This window comes from Panthera leo, chromosome D1, assembly GCF_018350215.1.
Source record: "Panthera leo isolate Ple1 chromosome D1, P.leo_Ple1_pat1.1, whole genome shotgun sequence".
Classification (NCBI taxonomy): domain Eukaryota; kingdom Metazoa; phylum Chordata; class Mammalia; order Carnivora; family Felidae; genus Panthera; species Panthera leo.
In genome coordinates, this window is record NC_056688.1 from 76448654 (window position 1) to 76476166 (window position 27513).

Here is a 27513-nt window from a genome sequence, read left to right on the forward strand (position 1 = left end):
GATGTGGGTCTAGATTCCACGACCCTTGGATCATGACCTGAGCTGAAATCAAGAGTCGGACCCTCAACCAACTGAGCCACCCAGGTGCCCTAGTAATTCTGAATTTTAAATGCATTACTTCTTCATTTTCTCCAGGATTTTATAAACCTGAAAAGTTTAGTCTGTTTTGCTTATGCTTTAAATTGGGAAAGCAACTTGAGCTTGAAGATGAGCATCTCTAAAGAGTTTGACAAATGTGGATGCTGAGTTTGGTGACTCAGAAGATTTAAGAAATCATAATAAGTTCACAGTTCGTGTTCATGAACTATTTTTCTTCATGATGTTCTTGTATTGCTGTCCTGTACACAGCTTTATTTTCTGTTTTTCTCTTATAGTAAATGAGGATTCAGCTTGCTAACTACTCCCCACCCAACCTTGCCTGCCCTTTCCCTTCCCTCCCTTCTCAGAGAACTAGGATTCACAGAAAACCTCAGGTTTGAAAGGGCCGAACTATGGCTGAGTGTGTAGGCTGTAATCGCCAAAGACTGGAGCACAGCAGACCTGGTTCAAATTGCCATGCTCTGACCTAACAGCTAATACCGCAGATGAGTCGTTTAAAATTTAGGACCTTGGATTTTATCTTCCTCAAAATCAAAGTGGTAATACTTGACATCTAGAAATGGAGGGTAAATAATACAATCTAATGTATGTAAAGTACCTAGAACTGCATGCCTCAAAAATAGGCTAAGCGGAGGGTAGACCTGAGGGGCTCTTTTGAACAGTGAGGTATCACAAAGCTTGGCAAGACACGTTTTTTGCTGTAGAAAATAAAGCCGGTAAAAATACACCTTTCCCGTCTTCTCCCGACCCAGATCATTTTTTAAAAAGTTTCACCCAGTTCCAAGCTGCCCAGCTTGAGTCATGGCCTTGTTGGAGTAATCTGACTGCTTTGGCTGCCCAGTCCCCTTTCTGTTGAGGGTCTTTCGCTCAACAAGGAACACTGCCGTTGATGAGGCTTCCTTCTGAGTAGTCAATTACAATAACACTGTAGTTCTCATTCTTTGAAATTACTCCCAAGTTACCTTGATTGGAGTTTTCGGTGTCTTGAATTCCTCAGTCACTCATTTACAGAATTCTCAACATTTTATTTCTCCAGATGGCTAATCTCCCCCATCGAATGTGGATTTCACACATTTAGTCCTCAGGTGTCAACCTTGTTTCCCTTCTTTTAGCTTTCTTAAGATATAACTTTGTTGCAGAAATCAACTTGAGAATCTCCTTTTTTGTGAAGCCTTTCTGTAGTCCCCAGTCTGGTCAAGGTATGTTTGCTGTCCATTGTATAGAACAGTCCCCTTTCTTCCTGTTACAGGTTTGGCTCTCTGGAGGCAGACACCTCTGAGATGGAGTTTGGGGTGTAAAATGTTGATTGGGGATCAACACCTATGAAAGCAAAGGGAAGGAAGCAGGATTGGGCAGAGAGAGAAGTTATAGTGCCAACATGACAAAGATCTGGAGCAAATACTGCATGTCCAAGTTGTGCCATGTTAGACCAAAACAACCTGCCATTTATATCCCCACGTGGCTCTGTCCCCAGTACAGGCTGCCCTGGGAAGAGAATGTCTGCAGAGCAGCCAAGGTGGACCCTGGAAGAGCTGACTGAGACAGTCTGCTGACCACCCTCTCTGCATCTGGGCAGCAAGTCCTTCCTTCATTGGGGGATCTTTGGTTTCCGTCTTCACGTCTATCACATACGCAGAGTCCTTAGTGTCAGTTTCTTAGCCAACACCCTTGTGCTTGGTTCCTTGATTGTTGTCTGACTTCCCCACAAGACTGTCATCCCCTAAACTCAGGTGCTGTGTGTGTTTTTGCACATCTCCAGCTTCTGGTGCATAATGGGGATGCAGTAAAAAGTCATAAATACACTTATCTTTGATTTCAGTGTCTGGAGTTATTTCTAGTACTCTAGTCATCCCTATAAGCTGAAGAGCAGAAAACTCATATTTTCTGAGTCCCTCTTGGATGCCAACCACTGCATCCAACTGCAAAGTCACTTAGTTTTCACAACCACTTTGCAAGATGAAGTTATTGCACCCACTTGACCACTGAAGAGATGTAGTTCAGAGAAATGGAGCAACTATGACTCTAGGACCTTCTAGTTTTCCAGTGTTCTGTACCCTGCCCCCCACCCCCACCCCCACCCCCACCCCCAGATGCTGGTGAGGCTGGGCTTCCAGGCACCCTGGTGAGAGAATGCTGGGTTAGGACCTGGGTCTCTTCTGGCTTCCATATTGAGATTCGAACCCAAAGGACAATAGGCCACCCCCAAGTTGAGCATCACTGTAGCTACTCTACTTTTAGGTTGCTGCCACACTGAAGTAAGAACACTCTCCTGTAACCAGAATACTCTGTTTCTTACAGCAAGCATCCTGGGGCTCCAAATCTTTCTGTGCTTTGCTCTTTCTGTTCCAGCCCCAAGAGCATATTCCAGCTATTGCCTGTGTTCTAGGTTCAGAGCTGTTACCCTTGCCAGCCTTGCATTCAGACCCCCAAAGTTTTCCTTTGGGTGCTCTTTCTTTCTCCCCCAGTAGGCATTATGTTGGAGTTAGGGGCATCAGAAGCTCCCCTGTGCCCTCATTCTGCATGGAAGTCTTGACTGGCATCTGTCAGGATCAACCTTTCATTCTTTGTCCCTCCCCTGAGCCTCTCTGTATGCCTTCTATTCAGCCAGAGCCCCAGCCATACCCTGAGACTGCTGGCTTGTCCCCCATGTTCAAGTGGACACTCACTTGACTCAGCTTTTCTCTTTCACCCATGGTCTAGAAAAGCAGTGCTGAGGATATTAGTGCTAGAAAAATAAGAGAAATCCGGGGTTAGGGAGGGTATATAGAAAGGGGCTAGTTTGGCTCCAAATCATGAGGCATGTGATAAAAATAGGTGGCTGGGGACAGAGCTGTGGGAGTGGCACAAAAGCGGCAACCTGGTGGGGGAAAATCTCAGTCTGGGCTGGAGAAAGGCCTGTCCCTGGAAGGGGTGAGTCTGAACAGTGTGTGCAGAAGGGAAGGCACTTCTAATGTAGTATACAGTGTCAGTACAGAGTGGTGACTAAAGGCTTGGTTTGAGGTCCGACTGGATCTGAATCCACACTCTGCCACCGTGTAACCTTGAGCAAGTGACTTAACCACTCTCTGTGTAGTTTTCTGCTTTATAAAATCGGGACAATTAGGTAGCTACCTCATTGGGTTGCTGTGAGGATTAAATGGTTCTACGTTATCACCTGAGGATGTTTTTCCTTCCTTTTGTTCTTTAAGTGAACTTCTTATTATAGAGCAGTTTTAGATTCACAGGGATGTTGCAAAGAGCGCATGGAGTTTTCCGTTTCTTAGTGCATTTGTTCATAATGAATTAAACAATATTGATACATTTTGATTAATTAAAGTCTAAACCTTGATTCAAGTTTCCTTAGTTTTTATCTACTGCCCTTTATCTGTTACAGTACCCCATCCCATCCAGGATGCCACTTCTATTTAGTCACCATCTGTCCTTGTGCTTCCCTTGATGTAGCAGTTTACTTGCTTTTTTTGTTTTTGTTTTTGTTTTTTTAATGTTCGTTTATTTTTGAGAGAGACAGAGACAGAATGTGAGTGGGTTAGAGGCAGAGAGAGAGGGAGACACGGGATCCGAAGCAGGCTCCAGGCTCTGAGCTGTCAGCACAGAGCCCGACGCGGGGCTCGAACTCACGAGCTGTGAGATCATGACCTGAGCCGAAGTCGGATGGTCAACTGACTGAGCCACCCAGGTGCCCCTGCTTTTTTTGTTTTTAATAGTAAAACATTTTTGATTGTTATTTTTTGGAGTACAGTTACACAATGTTACCTTAGTTTCTGGTGTACAACATAGTGATTTGACAAGTCGATACATTATTCTAAGCTCAATACAAGTGTAGCTATCACCTGTCACTGTCCAACACTGTTAGAATATCACTGACTATATTCCCTGTGCTGTGCCTTTTATCCCCATGATTTACCCATTCCATCATGGAAGCCTGTATCTCCCACCACCTGTCACCCATTTCCCCTTCCCTGCAGCCCCTCCCTTCTGGCAGTTATCAGTTTATTGTATTTACAATTCTACTTGTTTGTTCATTTGTTTTGGTTTTTAGATTCCACAGATGAGTGAGATCCTATGTTTGTCTTTATCGGTCTGACTTACTGCACTTATCATAATACCCTCTAGGTTCATCCAAGGCAGATAGAAAGATCTCATCTTTTTATATGGCTGAGTAATTAGTATCCCTCTGTGTGTGTGTGTGTGTGTGTGTGTGTGTGTGTGTGTGTGTGTGTGTGTGTGTTTACGCATATCTATATATTTGGCATTTTCTTTATCTGTTCATCTACTGATGGACATTTATGTTGCTCCCATATCTTAGCTGTTGTAAATGATGCTGCAGTGAACATAAGGGTGCATTGAATTTTTTGAATTAGTGTTCGTTTTCTGTGGGTAAATATTTAGTAGTGGAATAGCTGGATCATATGGTATTTTAATTTCTAGTTTTTTGAGGAATCTCTATAGTGTTTTCGCAGGTGGCTGTACCAATTTACATTTCCAACAGTGGTGCAAGGGAGTTCCTTTTTCTTCACACACTTCCCAACACTCGCTATTTCTTGTCTTTTTGATTTTAGCTGTTCTGACAAGTGTAAGGTGATCTTTCACTGTGGTTCTGATTTATGTTTCCCTGATGATTAGCGCTGTTGAGCCATCTTTTCATGTGTCCACTGGCCATCTATAGGTCTTGAAAAAATGTCTGTTTAGGTTCTCTGCCTATTTTTAAATTGGATTGTTTGTGGGGTTTTTTTTTTTGTTTTGTTTTTTGGTGTTGAGTTGTATAAGTTCTTTATATATTTTGGATATTAACTGTTGATGCAAAGATACGTTATTTGCAAACATTTTCTCCTTTCAGTAAGTTGTTGTTTTTGCTGATTTGTTTCCTTTGTTATGCAAAAGCATTTTATTTTAATGTAGTCCCAATAGTGGTTTTTTTTTTGGTTTTTTTTTGTTTTTTTTTGTTTTGCTGGTGGTTCCCTTGCCTCAGGAGACATGTGTAGAAAAATGCTGTTAAGGCTAATGTCAAAGAAATTATTGCTTATGTTCTTTTCTAGGGTTTTTATGGTTTCAAGTCTCATATTTATGTTTTTAATCAATTTTGAGTTTATTTTTTTGTATGGTGTTAGGGAGTGGTTGAGGTTCATTCTTCTTTCAGTATGTGGCTGTCCAGTTTATCCAGCAGCATTCATTGAAAGGGCTGTTTTTCCCCTGTTTTATATTCTTGCCTTTTTTTTTTTTTTTTTTTTTTTTTGGTCATAAATTAATTAGCCATATAAGTATGAATTTGTTTCTGGGCTCTCTATCCTGTTGTATTGATATATGTGACTATATTTGTGCCAGGACCATGCCACTTTGATTATTACAGCTGGGTAGTGTATCTTGGAATCTGGGATTGTGTTACCTATAGCTTTGTTCTTTCTCAAACTTGCTTTGGATATTTCGATATCCAAAATACAAATATTTGGGGTCTTTTCTGGTTCCTACAAATTTTAGGATTATTTGGGTTGCTTTTGTGAAAAAATGCTGTTGATATTTTGGTAGAGATTACATTACATCTATATATTGCTTTGGGCAGTGTGGACATCTTCACAATATTCTTCCCATCCATGAGCATGGAATATCTTTCCAATTGTTTGTGTTGTCCTTAATTTCTTTCACCAGTGTTCTATAGTTTTCAGAGTACAGGTGTTTTACTTCCTTAGTTAATTTTATTCCTGGATGTTTTATTCTTTTTGGTACAGAAGTAAATGGAATTGTTTTCTTAATTTCTTTTTTTGCTACTTAGTTCTTAGTGTATAGAAACAAAACTGATATTTATATTTTATATCTTGCAACTCTACTGAAGTCCATTTATCTGTTCTGATAATTTTTTGGGTACAGTTTTTAGGTTTTCTGTTATACCATCCTATAGATAGTGACAGTTTAACTTCTTCCTCATCATTATGGATGTGCTTCTTATTTCTTTTCCTTAGCCGATTGCTGTGGCTAGGAATTTTGGTAGGGTTGAATAAAAGTGGCAAGAGAGGACATCCTTGTCTTGTTTCTGACCTTAGAGGAAAAGCTCTGTTTTTCATCACTGAAAATGATGTTAGCTGTGGGTTTTTCATATATGGCCTTATTGTGTTTTCATATGTTCCCTTCAGACACGCTTTGTTGAGAGTTTTTATCATGAACGGAAGTTGAATTTTGTTAAATGCTATTTCTGCATCTGTTGAGATAATCCTATGATTTGTACCCTTCACTGTATTGATGTGGTGTGTCATGTTGTTGGATTTACAAATATTGAACCATTCTTGCATCCTCAGAATAAACCCATTTGATCGTGGTGAATGATCCTTTTAATATTTTGTTGAATGGTGTTGGGTAATATTTTGAGGATTTTCGCATGTATGTTGATCAGGGATATTGGCCTGTAGTTTTCTTTTTTTGTGTGCTGTCTTTGTCTGGTTTTGGTATCAAGGTAATGTTGGCTTCACAGAAAGTATTTGGTTGCTTTTCTCCTATTTCTGGACTAGTTTCAGGAAAATAAGTTTTTCCTCTTGAAAGGTTTGTTTTTTGGAAGTTTCTTGAATACCAATTCTATTTCTTTACTAGTAATTGGTCTATTAAGATTTTCTATTTCTTCCTGATTCAGTTTTGGAAGATTGTATGTTTCTAGGAATTTACCCATTTCTTATAGGTTGTCTGATTTGTTGTCATATAATTTTTACAGTATCCTCTTAGAATCCTTTGTGTATCTGTGGTGTCAGTTATTTCTCCTTTTTCTGATTTTGAGTTGCCTTTTTCTTGATGACTGTGACTAAGTATTCTTTTTTTTCAAAGAAGCAGCTCGTGGTTTCATTGATCTATATATTTTTTAGACTCTGTCATTTATTTCTGCTCTGATCTTTATTATTTCATTCTTTCTCCTCTTGGGTTTTGTTTGTTCTTCTTTTTCTAGTAACTTGTAAGGTTAGATGGTATATTTTAAAATTTTCTTTCATGAGGTGGGCCTGTGTTGCTATAAACTTCCCTTTTAGATCTGCAGTTGCTGTGTCCCAAATATTTTGGAGCAACTTGTTTTCATTTTTCTCCATTTATGTTTTGATTTCTTCTTTGTTTTCTTCATTGACCCATTGGTTGTTCACTAGCATGTTATTTAGCCTCCATGTGTTTGTCTTTTAGTGTTTTTTTTTTTCCATGTGATTTCTAGTTGAGTACATTTGTGGTCTGAAAAGATGCATGGTGTGATTTCATTCTTCAGTTTATTGAGACTTGTTTTGTGGTCTACCATGTGATTGACTGTGTAGAATGTTCTATGTGCACTTGAAAAGAATGTGTATTTTGTTTTTGAATGGAATGTTCTTGATATATCTGTTAAGTCCAGATGTATACAGAGTGTGTCATTCAAAGACACTATTTCCTCCTTGATTTTCTGCCTGGATCATCTGTACATTGACACAAATGCAGTGTTTAAAGTTCCCTCCTATTATTATATTACTGTCAGTTTATCCCCTTATGTCCATTAATATGTGATTTATGTATTTAGGTGCTTCAATTCTGGGTACATAGATATTTACAGTTGTTAAATCTTCTTGTATGATTTATCCTTTTATCATTATGAAATGCCCTTGTCACTTGTTACAGTCTTTGTTTTAAAGTCTGTTTGGTCTGATATGAGTGTTGCTATCCTGGCTTTCTTTTTGTTTCCATTTGCATGGTAAATGCGTTATCATCCCTTCATTTTCAGTTTGTATGTCTTTAGGTCTGAGACGAGCCTCTTGTAGGAAGTGTATATATGGGTCTTTTTTTTTTTTTTTTTAAATCCATTCTGCCATATGTCTTGTGATTGAAGCATTTAGGTCTTACATTTAATAATAATAATAATCGTAATAATTGCTATTATTTAAATTTTAGATAGTGAGTGGGGGAGAGAGACGGGGGGAGAGAGAAATCCTAAGCGGGCTTCCTGCTCAGCATGGAGGCTAATGTGGGGCTTGATCCCACAGCTCTGGGACTGAAATCAAGAGTTGAATGCTCAACAGACTGAGCCACCAAGATGCCCCACATTTAAGTAATTATTGATTGATATGTACTATTGCCATCTTTTGAACAATTTTCTTTTCTATTTTGTTAATTGTTTTCTGGTTGTTTATGTAGTTCTTGTTCTCTTTGTGATTGGTGAGTTTCTGTAGTGGTATGTATGACTTTACATTGTGTATACCTATTGAGGTTTTGGGATTGTGGTTACCATGAAGTTTACATATAACATCCTAAATATATAGCATTCAATATTAAGTTGATGGTCACTGAAGTTCAAAGACCTTGTAAAAATATTTTTTTATCAACTTCCTCCATGTTTTTTGTATAGGCTGTCCTATTTTACATCTTTTTATTCATAATTTTCTTCTAATTATGCCTTTTTCCATTCCACTTAAGGAAGACCCTTTAATATTTTTTGTAAAGCTGGTTTAGTGGTGATGAACTTTAACTTTTGTTTGTCTAGGAAACTTGATCTCTCCTAGAAATCTGAATGATAATCTTGCTGGGTAGAGTATTCTTGGTTGTAGGTTTTTTTGCTTTCAGCAGTTTGAATATATCATATCACTTCTTTCTGACCTGAAAAGTTTCTGCTGAAAAATAAGCTGGTAGCCTTATGGAGTTTCCCTTGTGCATAACTTTTGGCTTCTCTCTTGTTCTTTTAAAATTCTCTGTTTATCTTTAACATTTTACATTTAATTATCATGGGTTGTGGTGTGGTTTTCCTTGTGTTCGTCTAGTTTGGAACCCTGTTCTTCTAGAACCTGGATGTCTATTTTCTTCCCTATGTTAGGGAAGTTTTCAGCTACTATTTCTTCAAATACATTTTCTTCCCCTTTCTCTTTTCCTTCTGGAAATGTTTGTTTGCTTGATATTGTCCAAAAGATCCCTTAACCTATCCTTGTTTTTTAAAATTCTTTTTTCTTTTTGCTGGTCAGTTTGAGGGCATTTCCATTATCCTGTCTTCCAGATCTCCAATCCATTCTTCTGAATCTGCTAGTCTACTCTTGATTCCCTTTAGTGTATTTTCCATTTCAGTTATTGTATTCTTCACCTCTCAATGGTTTAAATTTTTTTTTTCTCTTTATTGAAAGTCTCCCTGAGTTCTTCCACTCTTCTCTCCAGCCTGGGCGAGCCTCTTGTTGATCATTACTTCAAGATCTTTATCAGGCATCTTTCTTATTTTCATTTCATTTAGTTCTTTTTCTGAGGTTTTATATTATTCTTTCTTGTGGAGCATATTCCTCTGGTTCATTTGCTTGACTTTCTGTGTTTCTATGAAGTAGGTGGAACTGTTCTTCTAAACTTGAAGCAGTGGTCTTGTATATGGTCATTCCTTCTGTAGACAGTGTGTGCTTAGTGACTTCTCCTGACTGGTGGGAGCTGTGGCTTGCAGAGCTGTAGGTCATGGGTATTCCATACTAGGTCTGCTCTGGTGTGGTTACTGGAGCTGGAGTGGGTGCAGGCTGGGGCAGTCTTGAGACTCTCTGCACAGGTGGTACCCTAGCAGGACAGGTGTACCTGATGGGGGTGCAAGCTGAGGGGTCCCAAGGCTCTTCACACTGAGAGTGCCATGGCAGGACAACTAAAGATGAAGTGGGTGTGGGTTGATGTGGTACATGGGTCTTCCGTGCAAAGTGTGCCCTGGCAGGGCAGATGAAGATGAAGCGGATGTGAGCTGGGGTGTCTCGGTACTCTCCACATTCAGGGTCCCTGGTGGGACAGCTGAGGGTGAAGTGGGTGCGGTCTGGGGTGTCCCAGAGTACTTAGCACAGGGTGTCCCCTGGCAAGACAACTGGAACTTAGGCCAATGCAAGCAGTGGTGTACTAGGGTGCTCTGTCTGGGGGTTCCCTGGTGGGTTGGCATGACCCAAAGCAGGTATAAGCTGGGAGTTCTTGGTGTGCTTCATGCACGTGGCACCCTGACAGGACACCTGGATCCAAATCAGGTGTAAGCTGGGAGTTTTGGGAGTACTTTGTTCCAGGGGTGCCCTCCAAGGCATCTGAAGCTGAAATGGTGGGTCTGAAGTGTTTCAGGGTGCTGTGCACTTGTGTCACTGAAGGTTGGAGCTTTTGTGAGTGCTGATCAGGGGTATCTTGTCTGCACCGCCCAGTGGCCACCTTGTTGGGAAGGCTGTGACTGGTATGGGTTAGGCACCCTGGACTCCAAGGAAGCAGGCTGATTAGGGTGCCTAGATCCTGCCCTGGTCTGTGTTTTCCAGGTGGATGGGGTGTGTTAAGTTGTGTCTGCCAGCCCCTCTCATCCAGAGGAAGTTCCAACAGCTTCTTAGCCATTTGACAGAGTTTTAGGGCTGGCTTTTTAAATACTTTTATAGTTCTTTTATCCTTTTAGAGTGTGCGGGGCTGGTGTGTCTTAGATACCCAGTACTTGCTTAAGTGGCAAGCCAGCCCTGGCATCCAGACACTGCTCTGGTGTTTGCTTTCAATGGGGAGGGGGGATTTTAACCTTGCTGCTCACCAGTCCTTCTGACCTAGAGAGTGTTCTAGTAGCTCTTCCACAGTTTGATAGAATTTGAAGGATGGATCTTTTATAAACTTAATGCTCTTTTAAACTTTAGCTTTTTTTCCATGCCCAAGGACAGGCAAATCTGTTCCTACTCCGTCAGAACTAACCCTCCCTATTGCAGTTCTCAGCATCAGGGGTGGGGCTTCTCTTCATTACCATGTCCCAGTCTCCCTTGTATTGTGCAGAAGCTGTTCAGTCAGCCCTCAGCTCTTCTTGAGGAGGAATTGCTCCATAAATAGTTACAATTTGGTGAGTTCTGTGGAGGAGGTGAGTCCAGAGTCGTCTTATGTCGCCATCTTGGACTGGAAGCCCAGTAGTTAATAGTTTCCTTTTTGATGACCTTGACAGTTTTGAGGAGTACTGGTCAGGTATTTCATAGACTGTCCCTCAGTTGGGATTTTTCTGATGTTTTTCTCATTTTTAAACTGGGGTTATATGTTTGGGGGAGGAAGACTCATGGATTTTTTTTTTTTTTTTTTTTTTTTTTATACTTTGGGTTATAATCTAGTACTACATTTTCTGGTTGCTCTAATCATACCAGCTTTGTCAGATGGGAGCTCTCAGCTGGCTACAGTGACAAGGATTTTAAGTTTGATTCAACTTCATCAACCCAATGACTTGTTTGGATTTGATAAACTAGGCAGCTGGGGTTCTGAGCAGGGGTTGCCTGTGCACTCACTGCCTTTGACCATGATTAGATTCTTCCACTTGCCAGAATGTGTCAAGCCATGTCCCCTGCAGGTTTTTCTAGCCTCTACACATGGAAATTCTTGGAGTAGAGTCAAGTTTGTTCACTTTGTTGCCTTATCTCCTCTCCCTGTTCACACTGTAAATTCTGTTTGAACAACTGGGAAAGAGCCACCCACTCTAGGAGCAAGATTAATGAAGAAATATAGTTTAATGTACCATTTCTTTAGCTCCACAATGCTAGCATTTCTTATAGTTTGAAACTTTTCTAACGAAGCACTAGACAGGCTTATTTCCCAGGTAAGTTTTACATTCATGGGGCTGATGAACCCATAATTCAATGTATGCATAACTCCTGGTTGGAGTACTTCCATTTCCTTAATTATTTGCTTGCAGATTTGCTCTAATCTCAGGACTGTGTGAGCTCCCAGAAGGCAGAGACTGTATTTTATACATATTTGTGAATCCTTTGTCTAGCACAGTTCTGTATTAGAGGCTTTACATAATTGATGAAATGAAGAAGTCAGGATTGGAAAAGTAATTAATTTGTTTACCTGGTTTGGTGAACTTAAAATCTTACAATCAATATATATAATAAAACTTACATTTAAGGAAAGTCTTAGGTTGTCCCCCTTCCTTCCTATGTTGTAGTATTTTATTATCTACCTCTTGAAGCACTTTTGAAAAAAGAACACTGATTTTAGTACTCATTTTCTATAGCTGAATTTTCTCATTTGTCAGAACTTTGCCCATTTTTTTCAGATCTTTATACCTTTTCTTTTCTGTCAGTGCTATTTTTCTTAAGGTAACCATCTTTTGAACAATTTTCTTTCTATTTACCATTTCATTTCTTCTCCCCCCTCCTTTTCTCTTACTCTGGGAGTGTGTTGCTCAGTTTCTTTCAAGCTTTAACATCAAGGGGTTTGATGAATATATTAGCTCTGTTTATTGCTGGATGTCTATATAAAGAATGAACAAGCCTCTGAGACCCAAGTGTGAATGAAGCAAGGTTGTCAATGAGGGACCCAGAAGGGAAGGAAGAGATTTGTTCCTGCTGTTGAAATTAACTGCTGTTGTTACTTGGTATGAGCAGATCATGGGCTCCAGACTTGCTCGGCAAATCAGTGCTCGCTTTCCTGTGGTGATAGCAGTTCCTAGCTGGGAGAGACCTTGGTGATAAATACCTGTCCAGGTTGTGTTGGAATGACAATATATTAGCTTTTGAAGGTCATGCTTCTTTCTTCCCTTCACAGTATGCTTTAACCTGTTACTGGGAGGTGACTTTATTTGCTTCACGGCTTTTTTTTTTTTTGTCCTGTGGACGAATCAATGTGGTTGTGAAAAGGTCAGTAGCTTTTGAAATGCCTTAGGACTGTAATGAATGTAAGGCCCATTTTCAAGATTCCCCTCCACCCCCCTTTTTCCTTCCCCTCCCACTAAGAATCGATTCCAGAGCCCCATCTGTGCTTTCCGTCTAAATGGTTCTTCTTTACAGGTGTTAACATTACATTTAAGTAAAATATGACATTGGCCTGTTTTAAGCAGGCACATCCTGTTGGAAACACAGTATGTTCTCCATTCCCACAAACCTCCTGGTAATTATCCTTGTAGTGTCACCATTTCCAGGTGACTGTTTGGCTACATAAATGGCCATATAGGCCTCATTTTTGTGGATATAATGTATGGAGCTTTTGTGTCTGCACAAAAGCTGTAGGATCCTGTAAGTGTCTGCCTTGTGTGCTTCCAGTATTGGCAGAAACTAACTATGCCCTGCAGATCCTGCATTGGAAAGAGGCTCTTCTATTGTGGTGCTTATTGGCATTACTGGACACTAATGGATGGATACCAGATAATATATCAGAACCTAACCGTTCCAGTCACATTTTGTGTTAGGACTGACAGGGCCATTCAGGGTAAGGTGAGTGTAATTACATTCTTTTTAAGGGCAGATCAGTTTTGGTTTAATTCAGTATCTCCCTTCCAATAGCTGAGGATAAAGGAATTACCTAGAGAAGCTTTGGAATATATCCTATGAGTAAACGTATTGCTTACTCTTTTTTATGCCTTGGAACCATTTGGTTGGAAGCACTTTGTAAACGCCAACCAATCATACTTTGAATAGCCAGTAAGTCCCTAAATCCCTATGAAAGGCACACAGATGTGACATGATTTAGTTCCACTGTGTTTCTAGTTTCCTCTCTCCATTCTCATCTGCAGGTACTCTTTGTTCTAGCCATGGCGGAGAAATCCAGGTTCCTGTAACAAACCCTGCCCTTTACCTCTTACTGCCTTTGCACCTGCTGTGCTCCTACCTTAAGTTACTTCTGCACACTGTAGTTTCCCGGTCTGTATTACCAGCAGAAAAACTCCAAGCTGCATTCAAGACCCATCCTTATTAAACCTTCAGTGACCCTCTCCTTCCCCATGTGTAGAATTAACCATTCCTAACTTAATGCCACACTTCTGCTTGATACATTGTTGCACCTATCATGATACCTGACAATGTTTTCCTCTATGTGTCTGTCTAAACCAGTGCTATCGCATAGAACTTTCTGCAATGAGGGGGAATATGTCCATTATGGTAACCAGCAGCCACATGTGGCTGTTGAACACTTGAAATGTGGCAAATACAAATGAACTGAGACTTTATATAGTTGGTTGTTGCTACCATATTGGACAGTTCAGTTCTAGACCGTAGTTTTTGAACTTTACCATGTATTGAAATAACGTGGAGGGCTTATTAAAACACAGACTTCTAGGGCTCAACCCCAGAATTACTGATTCAGTTGGTCTAGGGAAGGGCTTGATAATTTGCATTTTTAATAAGTTCCTGGGTGATGCTGATATTTCTGATTGAGGCTTTATACTTTGAAAACTAGTGGTCTAGACCAGTGTGGTAAATTACAGCCTCTGGGCTAAATTTAACCAGCTACCTATCATTGAATATGTTGTATTAAAAGATCATTTACATTGTCTACAGCTACTTGCATACCACAATGACAGAGTTGAGTAGTTGCAACAGAGATCATGACTTGTAAAGCCAAAAATAACTTGCTATGTGACCCTTTATTTGTTATTATTTTTTAAAGTTTTTATTTACTCTGTGTGTGTGTGTGTGTGTGTGTGTGTGTGTGTGTATGAGAGAGAGCGGGGTGGGGGGGGGACTGCATATGCGCAAGAGCAGGGGAGGGGCAGAGAGAGAGGGAGACAGAGAATCCTAAGCAGGCTTTGTACCGTCAGTGCAGAGCCCGATGTGGGGCTCCAACTCACAAACTGCAAGATCATGACAGCTAAAATCGAGAGTTGGACAGTTAACCCACTGAGCCACCTGGGCTCCCCGACTTGCTATCTGACCCTTTACAGAAAGAGTTTGCTGCTCCTTGGCCTCTTTGAATTTGCCTTTGTTGTCTCTTTAGCTTTGGCCCTTTCTACAATGCCTGGTGCAGAGCAGTCACTGCAGGAATGCATGAAGCGTTGTGTAGGATCCCAGTTGAGTATAAATACTGGATTTATTTATGACAAATTGTTTCAAAACTTATAAAAAGCCTATAACAATATATTTCCTTTGTTTTTACTTGAGGCATTTAAAATTCACGTCTCTTAGCAATTTGATCAAGGTGAAAGCTTTGAGTAAAGGACTATGAAATGGAGAAACCACATTATTTTGAAAGGTAGGAATATCCTATTCAATATATTAGTAGTAGTAGTAGTAATATTTTACAGTAATATAATTGGAAAGCTATTTTATCCTGAAACTGGTAGGATGACCTTTCCTTGAGATTGGAAAGAATAGCTTTTATTTTTTTTAAATTTTTTTTTTTAACGTTTATTTATTTTTGAGACAGAGAGAGAGAGCATGAACGGGGGAGGGTCAGAGAGAGGGAGACACAGAATCTGAAACAGGCTCCAGGCTCTGAGCTGTCAGCACAGAGCCCGCCGCGGGGCTCGAACTCAAGGACCGCGAGATCATGACCTGAGCCGAAGTCGGCCGCTCAACCGACTGAGCCACCCAGGCGCCCCTGGAAAGAATAGCTTTGACGACCCTCTCCTACCACCTCTGCTGGGCCCTTGTAGGGCAAAGAATAGGGGAGCTTCCAGATTGGTTTCTCTTTGCACTCCCTCCAGGTCACTGAGTCTCAGGTGTGCTGACCAATTACAAGGTCCATAGACCATTAACTAAGAGCTTTTTGGAGTCCCATTAAGGTGAAGATTGTGTAGCCTGTGAGCACTTTTTTCTGTCTTGTTTCACATGGTTTATTTGGGCAAAAGAACGTTAAAACAATCTTAATTTACCAGCCTGTAAAGCTCTTATCCAACCAAAACCTGGAAGTTGTCCTTGGTCTCTTCCCTAATTTCTCATATCAGCATAGTGGTTAAATAGGGAGACCTTGTAATTGGAATGTCTAGCTCCAAGGTTCTGGCTCTACTCACGATGAGCTGTGTCACACTGAGAAAATTATTCAATTCTCCATAAGGTCGCCTAAACTTTCTGTGCCTCCCTTTCTATGCTGGATTCTTCGTGGTGGACCTGGCACCACTACCATCATCCCTTCTTAGAGGCTCTATCTTCACCATATTACAGAGAGGAAGGAAAATTTTCCCCAAGTTCCCTTTTCCTGTATGATTTTGGGTTAGAAGCAGCCAATTACAGGCACCTGTACACGTGTTGGGAGGCTGGAGAGAAGCTACTCTTTTCCAGAAGCATTTACAATGGACACTTGGGTGGATGTGAAAGCCCTAGCAATTTTCCAGTAAGCTCTTGAGAGGGACCTGTTTGCTGCTGTAGCTTCGGGCACTGGTGGGAGCTACCCAGAGATTCTTACACTTTGAGTGGTTTCCTGGTGAGCTTCTGAAATAACTGACTTTACTGAGATAGTCTGAGATCCTTGGTGGTTCCTTCTTTTACTGCCATAGTCCAAGCTGTATGAACACCTGTAATTAATTCCTTTTCATACCTGACATAGTATTTTCATTAGTAAATGCAAATAATAACAGTGGCTGCCTTATAGTATTAAATGAAAAAAAAATTAGATACCCAGAGCTCTTTGAACATATTCTATATTAGTTTATTAATTTTTGTGTGTGTTTCCCCCATTCTCTTTTAGGCTTTGAACTCCACTACATTCTAGACACCCTTCTGGGGAACCTTCTCTGCTTTCTGTCTTATTTGCATAATGTATCTGTTCCTTACATTTCCAGCCGATTGACACTTCTAAATGCAAATGTGACCGTGTCTGTCTTCTCCTTACTATCAATAGCTCCCATTATCTGTTAGGTGAAGTGTGAGAAGATTAATGGTTCCATGGAATGGAAGACAAAAGTTGGCCATGGTAGACCATTTGTCTACTCATAGCCTGTGCTGTAGCCCTACTGAACTTCTTCACAATTCTAGAACATGTGCCTTTGCACATGCTGTTCCATCTGCTAGGAAGATCCTTCTGTCTTTTGCCCACCTGCTTAACTTCTCCATCTTTAATATTTTGCTTAAACATACCATGCTTACCTCAGAGTATTCAAATTAAATATTTACATGTGGTCTTTTCCTTAATTATGTATGATATTTGGGTCAAAAGCTTTTTCTAATTTTTCTTGGTATCTCTAGCCCAGGGACTAGGATAGGATAGGTTTCAATAATACATGTTCAATGAATGAATGATCAAACACTTTCATACGAACATAGATCCTACAGCTTCCAAAGGAGTACACTTGGCCACAGGGGTTAGAGGCCATGGTGTTACAGGTTCTGTCATCCAGTAAAGGCTGTGTCTGAGGACATGGAACAATAGGAAATATTTTGGCCAGTGGGTACAAAGACTGATCTGTTAAACCAATAGTGGCTGGAAACAAGCTGTGAATGCTATTGTGGCTCTAGTCGTCTCAGATGTTTGGGTTTGATCTTCCTGATTAGGACACTGTTTGATTCTTCAGGGTATACAGTTTTCCACTCCGCCAGTCTGGCTATTGCCACTCGCTGTTTCAGAGTGTCAGGCACCTGAGATCATGACTGCCTGGTAGCAAAAGAAGTCCTTGGCTGATGATGTAAAGGTAAAACCAAAGCGTAATGGAATGTGCTACTGTTTCCCTACAAGCTGGTGCAAGAGAAGATGTATATTTTTAGTGACTCTTCAGCCCTACTTAGAAATTTTTAGCAAGTGTGTTACTGTAGGAATGCTTAGATCTATTATTTACCAGATGGTATGAGTTAGAGATGGATGAAGTGTGGCAGAATCTTTGTTTGTTTCTCATTTGCATAGGCTGCTTCCAATTCAGCTCCTGTATTCCACTTCGAGTATTGCCAATGTTTGGACATCTCCCACTCTCTACTCAAGATAATTTAGTCATCAGAAGGCAGTTGAGAAGTTTTCACTTTGCTTTCTGCTTTAGTTGGTCTTTGGAATGCTTTATTCCCCTGGGGGCATGGCGGGGAGCTATAGTAAAGTTAGATGTAAAAGGTCTGGACCTGAGTCCTAGATCTACCATGAACTAGTTTTGCGACTTTGGACGAATTACTTAACCTTTCTGAGTCTCATGTTCATGCTCTTTTAAATGAGAATGATTATAATCAGTCTTCTTAACTCCTAGGGTATGTTAATCTGATTAAAGGCTTTCTAGTTCTAGGGCAGAACTAGGTCCAGTACTTCTTTTTTTTTTAAAGGAACGAGCCATTACACAGGGAACATGGACTTCCAAGCAGTGATTATGACACTGCGGTATTTTGACACCACATCCTTTCCTGCTAACATCCAGTGGTGGAAGAAAGGGTGAGTGTATGTGGGGTTTGGAGGTTAGGGATTTCCACCATTCCAGGAGGAGTATGGTTTACTCTGATGGAAGAAGGGGAGAGTAGAGTCATTGTATGCTGGAAGTCCTTGTTGTCTGGTTAGGGACTACATGTAATTTAGTGGTTCTCAACTGGGGGAGACTCTGCCTCCCAGAGTATGTTTGGCAATGTCTGAAGAGATGTTTGATTGTTACAACCATAGGAAAAGGTGGAGGGGGGAATGCTACTGGCATCTAGTAGATGGTGGCCAGGGATCCTGCTAAGCATCCTGCAATGCGTGGGACAAGCACCCACAACAAAGAACTATCTGGACTCAAGTGCAAATAGTCGTGCTGTGGTTGGGGAACACTGATGTCCTATTTAGTCCTGTTCCACAGTTGTAGGACCAATCAGGATGAGTTGCATCAGGATGGAGAGAACCCAGAGGAGGTGATGAGCACTCGGAGTGCCCTGCCTGAAGGCCATTTCTTGGTTTGGTCCGGGACCCCACTCCTGAATTCTCCAGGTTTTCAGCCTAAGGAGCCCAGTACTTATGACATGAACTTGCATTAGACTCTTCTTTGCTCATTGTTCACCCTGGAATAGTGTCTTTTATCAGTATAATCTAGTGATTAAGAATATGGGCTTTGCAGATAGAGTGCCTACTTTGAATCCTGGCCTGTTATTTACTACCCAGCCATGTGACCATAGACAACTTTCTGTGGCTTTGCTGGACTGTAAGATGGAGATACTACTATCCATCTCATACAGTTGTAGTGTAATTAACACATGGAAATAATATAGGGAAATAATAGATAGCTAGACTGGTACTTGGCACTCTGTAAGGATTAATAGATGTTGACCATCAAGTACATGACTATCTTCCACAGCCAGTACACGTTAATACAGCACCACTATGTGGCCCCCATATCATTTCAGTTCAGTTGGCCAAAACCTTATTTCATGCCTTACTTTGTGCCAGGCAGTGCTGAGCAGGGAGAAATAAAAGATTTCCCTAAGGAACCAGCAGGCATGGAAGTAAACGTGTTACTGTTGAGTCGAGTGAGTCTGGCCAACCTGCATGTGCTCTGCTGTGGCAGCTCCAAGTTGGGAGTGGTTAATTCTGTCTGCAGCCATCTGGGAATAAAGTTGGTTGTCGTTATTGTTGTTGTTTTCCATTTTAGAAGGTTAGTTTTTAGAAGATGGCAAAGCAGATGGGGAGAATGGGTTTCCACATAGAAAGGGGAAAGTTCTTACTGTCTACACCCACGATGGTGTATCTCTTGAACCTTGTCCACTTCTAAGCTGCTTAGTCTCCGTGACTGGTGTCACTGAATCCTCCTCTGCTCCACAATAGCAGGAAGATGTCACTCCTTCTTGTCTGTTTCCACTTTCTATGCTTTAATAAATACACTGTGTCTGAAAAGACATCTTTGTGTAGGAGGGCCTCTGAACATCCTCCTTTCATCCCTTTCCTGGTTGGAAAGAGATACCACTGTAGGAAGCCCCAAAATGACCACTAATTTTGGGAACCCATGCAGTAGACCAGCTGGACGTTGTTTCAAACGTCAGTGATCTGTGGAAATGTTTAATCTGGTTCACCCTCATGATGATCAGGAAAAAAATTCTTTCTGGTAGGGATCCACTGGCTGATAGTATAGAGGGAAAGTTAGGACTTAAAAAAAAAAATTTCTTTCCTGGAGTTTTTAGGACTTCAAAAAGGTACCCAAGCTGCAAAGTGCCCTTAATACAGAGAAACAGGGATTATGTTTTGCTTGCGACTGTATTTTAATGAGCTACATTTGCCTTAAGAGTTGAGATCAATGTATTTACATATCCAGTTTTAGAGCCAGTCTCTTAAGCCAACCCGCACATCCTGAATACAATGTTAAATAGTGAGGTTTGGCTTGATGGGGTTGGGGGAGGGGACGGGTGTCAATCCGAAGAGAGCTTTTAAAACTTTAATATCTCTTTCATGCTTGTCTGAGAGTGTGAAAATGTGAGTGAATCATCAATTAATTATGGCGCATGCAGTTGTGGATAATTGCTCATTCTCTTTCAAAAAAACTACGGTCCCCCAAGTAGTTGCTTGATTTTAGGCACGGGGTTTAAAAATTCAACCTATTTTTGTCATGCAAGCAAGGCTCATGGAAGGCAAGTCAGATGAAAGCTTTATTATTGCTAATGATGATTTCATACCTTTAGAGAAACACCTGTGTTGCTTGCATGCTAGTGACTGTTCTCCTTTGAATGCATGCAGATTGCATTATGTACACAGTACTTGGCCTCTTTTCTTGCATTGCAAGTTACGTCTGAGATGTGACATGGTACTTTCAGAGTGGTGACAGGCCTGTTTGCAAATTTGTTTATAGTAGTTATGCTGTCAAAAGCATGTGCTATTTTCACTTGAATTCCAAGGGGACTAATTTCATTAGCACCATGTTTGGACTGACCCACGGTGAGACTAAGAAGCAAACTAAGCTTCTGTCTTTGATATCAGACCTTCTCCACTCTTTTCTGCCTTAACGAAAAGTGTAGTTTCAGGGTTCCTTAACCCGGTATGATTGCTGGTTTTTGTTTTTGTTTTTTCATTTCCTTGTTTTGTTTTTCCCGTTTTGTTTTATAAGGGCCTGCCCAGTGCATTAGAGGGTGTTGAGTAGCATACTTGACCTCTATCCCCTTGATGCCAGTACCATGCCCTCCTCCACTTCTGACCTCTAAAATGTCTCCAGACATTGCAGAAAGCTCTCTAAGAGGCAAAATTACCCCCATTTGGAAACATCTGTGCTATTTGATACTCCATTTGTACAGAAAAGAAAGAAATCTATTACACCATGTCTCTCAGTTATATGCCAGGTGGTGCACCAGGTTGTTTAACACAGCTATCTACAGTGAATCGAATATATTGATTGGTCCACGCAAGCCCTATTTTATGCCTGTGGTCCCACCAAAATTGTTAATAGTACCCCCTTTCACTTTCAAAAATGTACAGATTTAAATTATAAAGTTTCCAGGCAATTGAATTTTGAGCAAGTTGTAATTACAGAAAAGGGCATTAGCTCAGAAATTCAAGAGATTTATCAAAGGTGAGGGCGTACAGCTACTAAATTGGGTTGCTAAACCTTGAAATCAGTACTGTGTAAGTCCCAAGCACTATTGGTGGTTTTGCTTTTTTCCCCTGATTTCCCCATAGTGATCTATAGTAACTCTTAATACTAACAGGCTTTTAAGACTATCCATGGTAGAAGATACTGGAAGAGTTCATCCTTCACAGCATCCAGAAGGGAGAAGAGAGAATTTAGAGTTGGGCTGTCCCTCCTAGGATCAAATCTGAGTTTCAGCTTTTACTTTTCAGTGGCCTTGGGAATGTGCTCCCTGTATTTGTGCCTCTATAAACTAGAGATGATAGTTGAACACAACTATCATAAGCATTAAATTAGGTAACATATGTGTAGTATGGTGGCTGACATGTATTAAGCACTCAGTAAATTGTTGGTAATTAGATTTCAAGATAAAAAGGAAAGTGGTGATAGGCACGAAGGGTCCTTAGCAAGGGTTACTTGCCACTGTCTTCTGGCTCCCATGAGGGGTCTGCATCTGAAAAGAATATTCACTGAAATTTTGTAACCCAAAGCTAAAGCTATTCCTCCCTTCCTAGGATAGTTCCAATTTATAGGAAATTGTTGAAAAGCAGCAGAAACAAAATGCCATACAGATCAAGGTCATGGATCTGTAAAGGTGAGGTTTCACTTTGCATGGTTTAGGAGAGGGAGTGCTGAAGCTTGGAAGCCTTGGAAGCCCAGCAATGGTTCTGTTGATAGACAAGCAGCTGTTTGATCTTGAGTAAGTCCTTTCCCTTCTTTGAGCTGTCGTTTTGCCATTGTAGGAAGAATTAGGCTAAGCTTTGATATCTTCCTACCCATTAAAAAGACACACACACACACACACACACACACACAAATTAATAGCTAGGTAAAGTCCCAGCTTTACCACTTAAAATTGTACTTTCCCAACTTCATCATTCAAGTAGAAATACTAATAGTTTCTATCTTGTAGGATTGTTTTGATCAGTAACTGCATATATATTACTTATAAGAGTGACTTGCACATGTCAGATCTCAACAACTGCTTGCTTCTATTCTTATTATCCCTCGTTAAGGAGGCTGCATTTTATGGTTGAAAAACATGAAACAAAACAAATCTCCCAAAATAAGACGTGGCAAGGCAACAGGATCCTCTCTCTATTTAGGTTCAAAGACTTGTTCAGTAGTTTCAACTGCCATGGATTTGAGTAACCCATTTTCCTTCCTTTTTCATCTTGCCTGTTTATGTAAATTGTGGCTTATTCAATGAGAAAAATTCACCAAAAACTTATCTTCCCATCTCATGAATGAAGTGTTTTCTGTTCATTACAACTTGCAGTGATCTCTCTGCCACAAACTTTAAGTGTTGAATCATGTCAGTCTTACTTATTCATGGAACACTTGAGGCCGTGCTTGTCCCACATGTTAATAACAGTGCTGTATAAATCAGAAAAAGTTACTGCTCCCAACGAGCTTGTGTTCAGGACCATGGCCTATATACTATTTTTAAAATTTTCATGTATCGTCTTTTACTCTCTGCTGGATGTTACTCTCTTTCCAGGGCTTGACATGGTGTTTTTTGCATCCGCTATGGGTGCTTAAAAAGTACTCAAGGGGTAATAATTATAGAAACTGTAGCCCTTCTTTTCTGAACCTTTCGAGTACCAGACTTTATGTTTCGTAGGCAATGTCTCATTCCTCACAGTGCAATGAAGTTGGTTTTACTCTCTTCATTTGAGAGTCAAGGAAGTAAAGACTCAGCAAGTTAACTTCCCAGTATCACAGACCTGGGTAGTGGAAGAATCTGAACTTGAATCCAGGTATATTTCATTCTAACATCCATGCTCTAACATGTTGTGCTATACTGGATGGATAGATGCGTGTGTGTATGCAAAAGTAGGTGAATGAATTTGACCCAAAGGAAATTTCAGTTTTATGTGTATTTATACATATGTTGTATGCATTCAGTTTTGTTTGTATCTCGTATGCTTTCCTCATTGGCCACTACTTCTTAGTCGCCCTTGATGGTCCTTCCTCCCCTTACTGAGTTCTAAACATTGAGGTACCTCAGGGCACCTGGTCTTCTCTTTCTTTTTATTTTCTTGATGATTTCATCCAATCGTCTAGTGTCCAAGAGCATCTGTGTACGAGTGATGCCCATGTTTACGTTTGCGTCCATTCCTGATCCCTCTCTCCTATGTTCAGATATTTTACTGTTCACTTTATATCTTCACTTGATATGCAGAAAGCTCGTAAAAGTTAAGACATTCGAAACTGAGCTCCTTATATTCCTGGTGACCTGTTCTCCCTCAACCTCCTTGTCCTTCAGTCTTTGCCATCAGTTAAAGGCAATCATTTGAGTTGCTTAGGCTAAAACGTCAAATGTCATCCTTGATTTCTGTTTCTCACATTGTACATCTAATTCATCAGCAAATCCTACAGACCCAACCTTCAAAATAAATCCATACTCTGTCTTACCACAGCTCACTATCTTTATTGCCATTTTCTGCTTTAAGCTGCCATCAGCTCTCACCTTTGTACTGCAGAAGTGTCTTAAACACCTCTGTTTTTGCTCTTGAACACATCTCTCCTTGCTTCACCTCTTCTTCACACAGCCACTAATGGGCTCCTTTTAGAGTGTAAATCAGATCATGTCACTTGTCTTCTTAGACCTCTTTAGCAGCTTCCTAATTCATAAAAGCCATGCTTTGGACCCTTCCTAGTCTTCTGTGCTCTTAACACCCCCGCCCCCCACCGCCAGAGCTCTTCTCCTCCTAATCTATCCTGTACTTAGCCTCTTCCTGCCACACCGACCTCCTTGCTGATGTGCAAACACACCAGACAAGGTTCTTTCTCTAGGACTTTGCCGTGACTTTTTCCTCGGCATGTATCATCTTTCCTTCACCCCTTCAGTTTTTTACTCCTGTGTCACCAAATCAGTAAGGTCTGTTTAAAATTGCATATCGTTCTTACTCTCTGTCCCCCTCTTCCCTTTTATATCCTTCATAGCAACATCACCATCTGAAACAATTTACTTAACCATTCATGGTGAGCAGTATGAAGGCAGGGATTTTAGTTGAATGGGTTTATTATCCCAGTCCCTAGGACATTTTATATACTCAGTAAATGAATGAATAATTTGCATATTAACCTTGTGCCAGTCACTGTGCTGAGCATTTTGGATTCGTTATTAAACTCAAAATATTCAACCATCATCCTTTCACTTAAATAATGATGATGAGATGATGAGACACCTGAGCTTGGAGAGATTACATATCTTGCTCCAGTGTAGACATGGGTCTGCTTCACCTGGAACTCCCTGCTTCAAACAATTACATTCTGAAGTTTTTGGTACGCCAGACCAGATCCCCGGCCCTGGCCCCTTCTAAGAAACTCATGTAATTTTAGCCATCTTGACACATTTCCTTATGGTGGGCTTGTGACATGGCATTTCTCAGTTTCCTGCAAGGGATTAATAGGCATTCTTTGGGGTAAAGGAAGAGAATCAGTGCTAACGATTATTTTTCTTTCACCGAGGTCAGGAAGGGAGTGGTTGGGGGGGGGGATCAACATTTATTTTAAACGACATTTGCAGGAAAATTGTTAAACACCTGTTTCAGTTCTTGCAAAGCAATAATCTGCCATGTCTGAGAGTGCCAGCCAATCTCACCGGACACCTCTGATGGGGGTTCAAAACATGGTTCCATTGTTTACTTTGGGGACAGCCTGCCTTAGCTGTTCCATCTCTATTTCTGTTTTTTCCACCTAATTTTAAAGCTCTCGCAGGGCAGGGACCATGTCTTCTTATTAGTGAGTGAAGCTCCCATGACGCTTCACAAAAACAAACAAAACTAATTCGAAACTGGCAGAGTGAAGGAACACAGGACTGCATGAAGTCAATTCCTGAACCTCGTCTCTTTGAAAATCCTCACACCTGGCCTAGAGCTGATGCTGAACTTGATGCCTGTTGATTCCAACATTGTACAGTTAATTCTCAAGGATGTTGTGGTTCTTTCAGCATTGGGTCGTGTCAGCAATAACTGCCTCTTAGCTTCTGGGAGTTTTCAAATGGGACTAGAGGACAGAGGGTCAGTTTGAAAGAGAATTCTCTGACTGCTTACAGTTCCCTGAAAGACCTTTTTTTCCTCCTGTGTTGATCATTTTAGCAAGGTACAGTTTAGTCTCCCTGAAACCTTAGCATTCTCCATGAAAAGTTCATTTGTTGGACAAAAATGAGCAGTTCAAAGGTGTCACAAGAAGTTGTACTGCTGGTGTGGGCCTGGCAGTGGAGAGAGTGAAGCCAAACTATGACATAGGTGTCATTTTATGCAGAATTCTTGCTGCAGCATATCTTTTTCAACTGTCTGGCTCCTCTTGTGCTGGTGTGTGTGTGTGCACACACACACACATATATATATATATATATATATATATATATATATATAAAGGTTGGATTCAAGTCTGCAGGGAGACCATATCTCTACACTTGGTTATTAGAAACTCATGTGTTCCCTGTGGAACCCAGCTGAAAATAGTGACAAAACAAAATGTAATTATATAAAAATTTTATGTACCTATGCTCCAGAAACCGTTCTACATTATAAGAATCTTTTTCACCCAGCACATAAGATTTCCTTGTTCCGGGTGGTTCCTGGGAGATTTTGATTAAATTAATCCAGGCTAGAGAGGGCATCAGTATTTTCTTTTAAAGCTCTCCCTGTGATTCTAACACGCAGCCAGGATTGAGAACTACTGTTTCAAGCAATCTCTGGCCTGAGTGCTAAGAGAATCATTTCCTCCTGCAGATTTAATGTAGTGCCTTAGCAAGAGAAGGTATAACCCAGTCAGAGCTTAAATTTTTTTTTTTTTAAGGAAACACAGGTGCTAGTTAATGACTCCATGCTAAAGACCTAGTCAGCATCTCAAAGAGCAGTGATAACAGGTAGTACCCACTGATGAAATGAGAGGCCAGGATTGACAAAACCAGATTGATTAATTAATTAATTAATTAATTATATATTCCTTGAGCATCTGGTGATACGGTCTCCCAGGCTGATTTATTCTAGTCTGTTTTCCCCTCTCTATACTTCTCTCCCCTTCTCTCTCATTTGTATCCACACACTCTCCTTCTTTCTCTCTTCCTTCACCTTTCTTCTTTGGTTTATATTTCTCGCTTTCCCTGTACTTATTTCTCTGTTTGGCCAGAGTATGAGTTGAGATGTATTTTGTGTTGTCTGCAGTGTTTATTGAGGAATTTATATCCTCAATGATTTATTTCAAAGGCAAATTAGCTGGGCAGTTTCTATTTCTCTTAAAAAGCCCTGAAGTCAATATTTTATAAATTTACATGTTGTCTTGAAAAGTTGGCATCCCCAAATTCTGCCCTTGCCCTCCTTTGAGTTGTCGGAACCTCCTAGAACTCGAATGCCTCACTGAGCAGAGTACAAGTTAAGTTAGAATCACCTAAGCTGGCAGATACTCCTTTCTCATCCTCCGTATTTCTATGGGTAGATTCTTAAGTGTTAACTTTGGTGTTTCAGAAACCAAGCACAGTTGGCTTCCCTGTAAGCATCTTGTCTGGATGTTGGGATGTGTTTGTTCTGCTATACCTTACTGACATTCATTGAAGGTGGAAGAGACTGGGGTTCTGGCTTCAATAAATAGCAAAGTTAAGGTTATTTAAACTTCACACCATTATTAGGTCTGTACTGTCTTCCTTTCACTGTGTGTGTGTGTGTGTGTGTGTGTGTGTGTGTGTGTGTGTGTCAATTTGGGTTTTGTATAACCAACTTGTTTTGTTTCACTGGTTTAACTTCCTGGGTTTTCCAGCTCATATAACTTCTTCCTTGGCATATCCCTCCTTCCCTTCCCCATCCTAACTGTCACCCTCATTACCAGCACTGCCAGGGTGATCTCCCACAGGCACTAGCAAAACCTAGCTGATCTCTGAGTCCCTGTGCAAAAATCTGACCTATCAGGCTTGTGTCTGAAAACTCCCCTTTAATGACTTAAACTAGATTAATTTGACTTTCTGAGTTGCAAACTTATATTTTTCTGAACTGCTTGCTGCATGAGTCTTGGATTCAGGCTCACAGTCCCAAGAGGAAGAAGTGAGCTGGAGAGGGGTTGAATAAAGGACACAAAAGAACGCGAATAAAGGGAAGAGTCACCTAATGTGTTAACTTCCAGCTTTCAGTCCTTTCTCCATTCATCCATGTCACTAATGGAAAAGAAATGGAAAACCAGGAGCTGCTTTTATTTTGATGGCAAGTACTTTCTACCTGAAAACAGGATTAAAGATCTCAAAACTTCTCCATCCTCAGCAAGACCTCTAGTGACTGCTGAATAGGTACTTG

The 27513-nt window shown here is 40.7% G+C and overlaps 1 protein-coding gene across 3 annotated transcripts in view; it reads left to right on the forward strand.

Moving 5' to 3' along the window:
* Window positions 1-27513, forward strand: part of NELL1 (neural EGFL like 1) — an 876810-nt gene that overhangs the window by 288316 nt on the left and 560981 nt on the right. The window lies entirely within an intron of this gene.